Source organism: Kogia breviceps, chromosome X (assembly GCF_026419965.1).
Source record: "Kogia breviceps isolate mKogBre1 chromosome X, mKogBre1 haplotype 1, whole genome shotgun sequence".
Taxonomy (NCBI): Eukaryota; Metazoa; Chordata; class Mammalia; order Artiodactyla; family Physeteridae; genus Kogia; species Kogia breviceps.
In genome coordinates, this window is record NC_081330.1 from 21255146 (window position 1) to 21265674 (window position 10529).

A 10529-nucleotide genomic window follows, 5' to 3' on the forward strand; every position below is an offset into this window, starting at 1 on the left:
ACAGACACCACAGAAATACAAAGCATCCTTAGAGCCTACTACAAGCAACTCTATGCCAATGAAATGGACAACCTGGAAGAAATGAACAAATTCTTAGAAAGCTATAACCTTCCAAGACTGAACTAGGAAGAAATCAAAAATATGAACAGACCAATCACAAGTAATGAAATTGAAAATGTGATTAAAAACCTTCCAACATAGTGGTAGGATGGGAATAAAACACAGACCTACTAGAGCATGGACTTGAGGATATGGGGAGGGGGAAGGGTAAGCTGTGACGAAGTGAGAGAGTGGCATGGACATATATCCACTACCAAATGTAAAATAGATAGCTAGTGGGAAGCAGCCGCATAGCACAGGGAGATCAGCTCTGTGCTTTGTGACCACCTAGAGGGGTGGGATAGGGCGGGTGGGAGGGAGGAAGACACAAGAGGGAAGAAATATGGGAACATATGTATATGTATAACTGATTCACTTTGTTGTAAAGCAGAAACTAACACTCCATTGTAAAACAGTTATACTCCAATAAAGATGTTAAAAAAATAAAAAATAAAAATCTTCCAATAAACAAAAGTCCAGGACCAGATGGCTTCACAGGTGAATTCTATCAAACATTTAGAGAAGAGCTAACACCCATCCTTCTCAAACTCTTCCAAAAAATTGTAGAGGAAGGAACACTCCCAAACTCATTCTATGAGGCCACCATCACCCTGATACCAAAACCAGACAAAGATGTTGAGAACTATTTTAGTGCATGTATATGAGGAAACTACCTGAGGCCAAATCAATAAGCAACCAAAAAGAGCCAGGGAAGCAATACTGTTAACTCAGATTTGGGAATAGTTCTTGTTCCCACAAGCCATAGTTGGAAAACTAGAAAGAATACTCAGGAGGGTATTGTCTAAGGAGGGAGGCAAAAATTAATCCTAGATAAAGGCTGCTGTGCTCCCATCTAATAAACTTAAAGTCAAATCCCCAAAGGAGAAAGTATTTCCAAGTAACATAATTGTGTCCAAGAAGAAAGCTAAACTATATTTATTGGACACAATGATATCCAGTACTCATCAGTGACACAAAATCACTATGTCAGGCATCCAATAAAAAGTTACAGTGCATGAAAAGAAGTGGGAAAATATAGCGCCAAAAGGAGATAAATAGCTGACTAGAATCAGTCTCAGCAAGGATGGAAATTATAGAATTAATATACAAGGACATTAAAATAATTAGTATTGACTATATTCCATGTGTTCAAGAAGGTAGGGAAAAGATTGGGCATGTTTATTAGATGCAGGAAATATATAGAAACACCCAAATAAAACTTCAAGAGGTGAAAAATTCAACATATTAATTAAAAAATTAATATATGGGACTATTTAGTTTAGACACTACAAAAAAGATTAGTGAACTTGAAGATACAGCCACTGAAACTATCCAAAATGGAAAAGTAAGGCATTACACCTTCTGATTTTAAACTGTATTATAAAACTATAGTAATCAAAACAGTGTGGTGCTGGCATAAAAAAAGACACATAAATCAGTGGAACAGAATTGAGAGCCCAGAAATCAACCCAGGCCTATATGGTTAACTATTTGACATGGGAGACAAGAACACTCAATGCAGAAAAGACAGTCTCCTCAGTAAATGGTTCTGGGAAAGGTGGATATTCACATGTAAAAGAATGGAAGTAGACTCCTGTCTTTCACCATACACAAAAATGAGCTCAAAATGGATTGAAGACTTAAATGTAAGACCTGAAATCATAGAACTAGAAGAAAACAGAAGACAGGTTCCTTGAAATGGGTCTTGGCAATGATATTTTGGATGTAACACCCAAAACACAAGCAACAAAAGCAAAGCTAAACAAGTAGGACAACATCAAACTAAAATGCTTCTGCAGAGTAAAAGAAACCATCAACAAAATGAAAGGCAACCTATGGAATAGGAGAAAATATTTGCAAATCATGTATTTGCTAAGAGGTTAATATCCAAAATATATAAATGACTTATACAACTCAATAGCAATAATAATAATCCAATTTTTAAAATGGGCAAAGGACCTGAATAGACATTTTTCCAAAGAAGATATTCAGATGTCCAACAGGTATATGAAAATGTGCTCAACATCACTAATCATTAGGGAAATGCAAATCAAAACCACAGTGAGACATCTCTTCACACACATTAGAATGGCTATTATCTAAAAGGAGATAATAAATGATGACAAGGGTGTGGAGAAAAGAAAACCCTTGTGCACTGTTGGTGGGGATGTAAGTTCATGCAGCCACTATGGAAAACAGTATGGAGGGCCCTCAAAAAATTAAAAATAGAGTTACCATACGATCCAGCAATTCTACTTCTGGGTATATACCATAGGAAACAAAATCACTAGGACACAGAGATACCAGCACCCCCATATTTATTGCAGCATTATTTACAATAGCCAAGACAGAGGAACAACTTAAGTGTCCATCAACAGATGAATATAAAGAAAATGTGGTATATGTATTCAATGGAATACTATTCATCCATAGGAAGAAGGAACTCCTGCCATTTGCAACAACACAGATGGACTTTGAGGGTAGTTTCTAAGTGAAATAAGTCAGACAGAAAAAGGGTTGGGAGTTTGATTAGCAAGGAGAATATGCAAAATTGTCATTAGAGATCTAGCAGATACTTATCAGAAAAAAATTACTTGGTAGGTTTTCTCGAGAGTGTCAAAGGCTCACTTGAAGTCTGTGCTCTTTTTAGAGAAATGTTGAAACACCATATTTTGTATAGCTATGCATACTAGTTTCCTATAGCTACCATAACAAATTACCACAATTGTAAATGATTTATAACCTTACAAATATATCATCTCACAGTTCTGGAGGTTAGAAGTTCAAAATGGGTCACACTTGGCTAAAATTAATGTTTTGGTAGAGCTGCATTCCTTTCTGGGGGCTTTATGGGATTGTATTAGATTCCTAAGGCTGCCATAACAAATTACCACAAATTTAGTGGCTTAAAAAAGCAAAAATTTATCCTTTTATATTCCGGAAGCCAGAAATCCAAAATCAAGGTGTCAGAAAGTGCCACCCTCACTTTGGAGTCTCTAGGAGAGAATCCTTCCTTGCCTCTTCCAGCTTCTGGTAGCTTCACATGTTCTTTGGCTTGTGGCTATATCACTTCAATCTTTGCCTTCATCTTTAATTGCTTTCTCCTCTCCACTGTCTTCTATTCTTCTGTCTGTCTCAAATCTCCCTGTTTCTCTATCTTATAAGAACATTTGTCATTGGATTTGGGACCCACTCAGATAATCCAGGATAATCTTATCTCAAGATTTGTAGTTTAATTACATCTGAAAAATTATATTTTCCAAATAAGGTAACATTCAGTTTACAGAGTGTACAGGGATTTTACATAGACATATTTTTTGAGGGGGGCCACCATTCATCCCATTATGGACCCAGTCTGTTTTCTTGTATTTTTCAGCTTCTGGATGCTGTCTGCATTCTTTGTCTCATGGCTGTTTTCCATCTTCAAAGTAAGAAATGGCTAGTTGAGTATTCCTCACATTATATCAATCTGACTCTGAATAAGAACCCTTTATATTGCCCCCCAACCCACCCCAATAATCCAGCATAACATTCCCCTCTCAAGGTCAGTTACTTAGCAACCTTAATTACCTAATCTAAGTTCAAGGGAATAGGGGTTGGACATTTTGAGGGAACAATTAGTCTGCCTACCACACTATAGAAAGAAGGATGCCCTTTGTTCATCAGAGACACATATTTTCCCATATTTTTCATAAGTCTGTTCCATGTCCATAATAACAAAATCAGGCATATTTAATTTCCAGTTGAGTTATTAGCCAATCTAATTCTAAAATGTCTGTACAATGTTGATGTTATTCTCTCTGCAAGAAAGCAGAGTTTGCTTATAAATTTAATCACATTTAGATTTCATCATATATAACTTTGTGCTCAACTTTGCTAATATTTACTCATGTGCAGAGTTTTTCATCCTTGGAAATGAAAATAAGTCAAAGGATATTGACTGGATTATATTGGTTTAATTACATTATTCTTACTATAGTCAAATACAAGTTTTTAAAGTAAAAACTTACAAGTCATATTGGGGGTTTTAACTATGAAAGTTCTTGCAAAAAGTCAAGTTCTTTTTGTCTTGGGCTATGGAAATGGAAATGTGCTGAGTTTTTTGTTTCTTTGTTTTATTTTTGTTTTCATACTCTCATTAAAGATGACCTTGTTTTATTCAAGCAAATGTAATTATTACTGGTGTTACTGTTGATTTTTCATAGCATTCTAGTACATACCATTACATACCATTTTTTTCTTCCAGTCTTATTGAGATATAGTTGACATACTGCACTGTATAAGTTTAGGGTATACAGCACAATGATTTGACTTAACATACATTATGAAATGATGGCCACAATATGTTTAGTGAACATTAATCATCTCATATAGATACAAAATTAAAGAAATAGAAAATTTTCCATGTGATGTGAACTCTTTGGATTTACTCTTTTAAGCATTTTCATACATAGCATACAGCAGTGCTTACTGTATTCATCATGTTGTAAATTACATCCCTACTATTTATTTATCTTATAACTGGGAGTTTGTATGTTTTGACGACTTTCATCCATTTCCCCCTCCAATCACTTCTGGAAACCACAAATCTGATCTCTTTTTCAATGAGTTTGTTTGTTTGTTTTTGAAGTATCTGTTAGTGATCTTTTTTTTTTTTTTTGCGGTACTTGGGCCTCTCACTGTTGTGGCCTCTCCCATTGCGGAGCACAGGCTCCGGACGCGCAGGCTCAGTGGCCATGGCTCACGGGCCCAGCCGCTCCGCGGCATGTGAGATCTTCCCGGACTGGGGCACGAACCCGTGTCCCCTGCATTGGCACGCAGACTCTCAACCACTGGGCCACCAGGGAAGCCCCATTAGTGATCTTTTAAGGTAAAATTTGCACAATTCTGGACTAGGCTTACTTTAGTAAATAGGGAGGTTAGATCATTTAATAGAATTTTATACTCTTATTACAGAATAATGGGAAATATTCAAAATTTATCCAATGAAATATTTTTTCTTAAGTCATTTCCTGCTTTTTATTAATCCAGAGTTTAAAGTTCACTAATGTTAGTAGTTTGACAATAATCTAAAAAAGGTATGTAAAAATCAGATATCCCTATAATCAATTACACTGAAAGCATGACAATAAAAATAGATATAAGATGTAGGTTTCATCAGTAAAGGTGCATTCCCTGGTTCAGTGATATCACTCCAAAATGCTGGGCACCAAATGAGTTATAAATCTGAGAAAAATTAAATCACAGTTGAGTGTATGTTTCTAAAACACAAAGTACATAGAGGATGAAATAAAATAACTATAAAGTTAGAACCATTCAGTAATCTGTTCAATAAATATATTTTAAGCATGTTATGTGTGATAGGTATAATAGATTGAATGATCAAATGAATCTAATGCAGTTGTAAATGCCACTATAGGAGACATGCAGGGTGCTAGGAGTACACATATGAGGAGCTCTCATTCCCAGAACATGAAAACACTGTAGAAGATATAATCCTCTAATTTTTTTCTCTCAGATAACATATTAAGTTAAGGAAATTATATATCTAGTAGCACGCCAACACAACAATAAGAAATCAAATACTATAAAGGATTTGGAATATACATGCTAAAGAGAATTAGAAAAAAGTAAAGGTCGTTGGAGCAGTGAGCTAACGGAGAAGATGGAATTTGAGCAACTGATGAAAGAGTTGCCCTTCAGTAAGTGGAAATGTAGTGCAAGAATATTATAGTCAACGAGTACAACATATAATAGAAGAACAGTGACAAAGATGGCATCTAAGGAGATGGGGAATAAGAGAAAGGCGCAGTAAGGGCTGGAACAAGAATTTTGTGGAAGGGGGTAGTAAGTGATAAGCTTGATTTAAAAAAAAAAAAAGTGGGCCAAGATTGTGAAGTATTCGACACTTTTGATTTGTTTAGGTCATTTATAATGAGCTCTTGTGTCAGCCATGAAAGTGCAGCTCTAAGATCTCATGTAATAGACAAAAGACCCCAGGAGCACCCACAGGTGGCTGCCAGTAAATGACTGAAAGTCACAGTGATACTAAGGCAGATCCATTCCTATGAGATGTAGGACTAATCTCACAGGGCAACTTTGGTCCCAGGATACCATATTAGCCTGATGTAAATTTTCCTAAAACTGTGCTGCAGTCTGAGACTCTTCCTCGCTAATTCTTTCCTTCACAGAGCCCAGACTTGCAGTGTAGAATAACAGCTCTTTCCCTCTTCTCCAGCTTCCTGTCCTACCTTTTTTCCCCCCTCACAGGACTTTCTGGCAATAAAATTTCTTGCCCTTCTGACAGCACAACTCTTATTAATTCTTAAGCTGGAAAATGCAATAATGAAAATGAGATTTTATTAGAACTAAAATTATAATGCTATAAACAGAGAAGTAAAAAATAAAGCCCCGGAAATTGGGAGGGTATGGATTTATTTAATAACTATGTGATGATGACATGAAATTCAGATTTGGTAGCACATATGGGAAGAAAATGATAGAACAGGTATGATGGAGAATTGCACAGTAGATCAATGTTTGCTCTGGTAAAAAGAAGCAATACATATATCCAATAAAGGATTTCCTTCCAAAATATATAACGAACTTCTTCAAATCAATTTAATAAAAGACTGATAATCTGACTTTGACAGGTCCTTCCATATAGATGATTCCACATCTCCAATAAACATATTAGCATGTAGTCAGCATCAATTAGTCCTCAGAGGAATGTTAATTAAAATCTGATTGAGAAACTATTAAATGCTCATAATAATGGTTAAAATTTTAAAAACAGATAGTACCAAGTTTTGGTTATGATGTAAAACAAGCTGATTTCCTACATACTCCTGGTAGGAGAACAAACTGTTAGATTCACTTTGGAAAAGCATTTGGCAATAGCTAATATAGTTGACTATATGTAAACTCAATAGCCCAGGACTTCCCTTTCTTTCCTAGTGTGTTCATTCTGATTGCTGTGCAGTTTCCATTCTTTGGATATACTAAAGCTTATGTATTCATTCTACTCTATGTATATAAATGTATATAAAGTTTAAAACCAAGGAGAACTAATTTGTGATGCTTAAAGTCAAGATAGTGGTCATTCTTGGGTGACTGTGCTTCAGTGCTGCTGAAAATATTATATTTCTTGGCCTAAATGATGGTTATCCATATATCCACTTTGAGAAAATTCATCTAACTGTACACTTATGATTTATGCATCAATAAAATATTGTACATTGTATATGCATATTGTATTTAAATACTAAGAGAAATTTTAAAATAACAAAAATATGGTCTTTCCAGTTTAAAATGTTCATATTATTCTTATTCTATTGATCTTACTGTATATGCTTCTACTGTTAGAGTTGGATTTGTTGAATGTTCATTATTTTCTAGATTTATCAATTTAAATAGGAATTGACTTTCCCATTAGACAGTAAAACCTTGAGCACTAGACTATTTCTAATCTTCATATCCACTCATGGATCTCTCCTTAAACAAAAGATACAGTGCTGCTAAAACCTTAGGTCATTGCTGTTGTATCTCCATTTCTTGAGTGAAGGATACACACACACACACACACACACACACACACACACACACACATTCGTGTATGTGTGTGCTAGGTTGAAAATGGTATTTATTTTTAACTTCCTGATATTATCTCCTAATTACCTTAAACTTCCATAATTATGTTTTCATTATTAAGACTTCTTTTGCATTGTGCTGGTTTTTAAAATTTTTTTTAATTTAATTTTTAAGATCTTTATTAATAGGTATTGCAGTTTGACTTTTTTGAAAAAAAAATCAAGCTGTAAACTTTTATTACAAATTAAAAATGAGGTTCTTAAAAATCTCAAACTTGACCAGATATTAAACAATTTAAAAACCTTTAAAAGTGTATTGAGAAAAACAAGGCTTTAAAAAAAATGTTTTTCATTACCAAAAAGAGACGTCTTTAGGTAAAAATAATAAAAACCCCATGCTGCATAGATAACGCAGATAGTTCTGGTTATCTGGTCAACAGGCAAAAAGCAAGCACTTAAGGTCTTCTGCGTCAATCTTTTGTTCATTTCTTATTCATATTCATTTCTTCTTATTGGATGACTAAACCGGATGCTGGTAGAGATGATAAGTGGGCATTTACTCAGCCTCGCCCTGCTCAGCCTTGTAGCAGACGTGTTCTCAGCTGGTGGATAGGCTGCTTTTGTCTCTTTGCCATCTCGTGGTTTGGGGTTTTCTGGGCATCTGCGTCCGTAATTGAAGTTGCGGCGGTACAGACGTTGAGGCAGCTGCTGACCTTGGGTCTCATCTCCTTGATTTTTCTTATCTTCTTCATTGCCGTCCTCTCTGGGCTGCCTTTGGCCAGGAGGGCCCCTGCGGAATCGTGGTCTATAACCCCGATACATATTCTGTCTCACTGGTCTACCTTATTCCCCTGCACCCTGGTTGTCAGCACCCTCCAACCTGCACAGGAGGGTTGGAATACAGTGGTCGTCGTCCATAGGGTCTCCGCATGTAGTAAGGTGGGAACCTTCGCCTGCAGTAGGGCCTGGCCTTCAGGAGCACTCTCCGATCCCTCATCCTTTTCCCCGCTCTCACTATTCTGGTAATTCTGCTGGTGGTTGAGTAGAAGACCCCTGCGATGTGGAGAGCGTCTGTAATGGTTACGGTCTGGTGCACATGTACCGCCTTGCGCTGGAACTCCACAAGGGCCTGTAACATTTGCTGTCTCCGCGTCCTTTTCTCCTTCAACAACATCGAACTCCACAGTCTCTCTGTCTCCTACGCTGCGAAGGTACTTCTTGGGGTTCTTCTTCTTTATGGCAGCCTGGTGTACAAATACATCTTTCTTGGTGTCATTCCTCTTGATGAAACCATATCCGTTTCTTACGTTGAACCATTTTACTGTTCCCAAAACCTTCGTTGCGATGACTTATTTGTCGCCGCCGGCAGGCACCTCCAACGCGAGGCCGCTGGGGCCACCGCTCCCTGCCCCGCTGCCCGTCAGACCCGGCTCGGTGTCTGCAGCGCTGAGGGCGGGGCCGGTGGGCGGCTGCTGGGTCTCGCTGCTCATGGCTGCGGTGATGGTGACTGGGGCAGGCAGCTGGCAGCTGCGTCTCCTCCTGGGCTGGGATGGTAACAAGGCCAGCTACGGCGGTGGGGCTGCTCAGCGCCTCTCTGGGATCCTGCTCTTCCAATTTAAGTGAAACAGTTGTCACTACATTGTCATGCAAGGACTCACGATTTGCCCTAATGAACCATTTTCACATCTTTGCAAGTAAAGTTCTAGATATAATTTAGATTCTGCCAATGAGATGCACCAGAAAGAGATTTAGAAAGCAGAAGAGTAAAAGAAGTCGTTTGTCCCTATTACAGGAGGCAACGAGTGTTGATATTGGGTTCACCAGACATGACTAATTGTCACAGTCACCCAGAGTCCTTCCCTCCCTCTAAGTTACATATGTTAGAGCTGCAGGGAAAGTGTGACATTTTCACTTGTTTCCTACACTGTCTTTACCAAAATTGCTGTAGTGAATCTGAAAGCTGCTGGTTACTTCTTGCTCTCTTAAATAAAAGGATTTACATTATGACTCATAATTCGTCAGTGACAATAAGACATCAGAAATATCTCTGACAAACTTACGGTTACCGGGGGGGGGGATGGTTGGGGGGAGGGATAAATTAGGAGTTTGGGCTTAAAATATACACACCACTATATATAAAATAGATAACCAACAAAGACCTACTGTATAGCACAGGGAACTCTGCTCAATATTCTTTAATAATCTATAAGGGAAAAGAATCTGAAAAAGATTAGATGTAGGTATATGTATAACTGAATCACTTTGCTATACACTTGAAACTAACACAACATTGTAAATCAACTATACTTCAATAAAAAAATAATAATGCCGTTGGAAAAATGGTGCCGACAGACTTGCTTGATGCAGGGTTGCCACAAACCTTCATTATGTAAAAAACACTGTCTATGAAGAGTGATAAAGCAAAGTGCATTAAAACAAGGTATGCCTCTACTATCTTCTGAACACTGTGCTATGTCCTGGTGTTATAAGAATGTTGTATAACATGCTTTATGCTTACAACTTTATATTAGAAATTGTAATCCTTGGTCTTTGGCAACCAAGGTTTCTTTTGTAATAAAGACACTTGGATTAAGTAAAAGATTGTCTTATTTTATCCCACACCATAATCTGTCATATTATAAGAATTGATTGCACTATAAACTTTACCGTTTACTTAATAAACATAATGTCCTTCTATGTACACAAATCTACATTTGTTTACAGAGTTACAAAAATGAATACAATATGGTCCATTTCCCAATGTGCTCACAATCTAGTGGTGAGGGCAGGCATAGTTATGACAAATTATAATGAGTTTAGGTTATGATGAACTCAACATAG

General features: G+C 37.1%; 1 pseudogene; it reads right to left on the minus strand.

Annotated features, from left to right (window-relative positions):
• Positions 1-8244: 8244 nt before the first annotated feature.
• LOC131748459 (Y-box-binding protein 1 pseudogene) lies at positions 8245-9193 on the minus strand (annotated as a pseudogene).
• Between the last annotated feature and the right edge of the window lie 1336 nt (positions 9194-10529).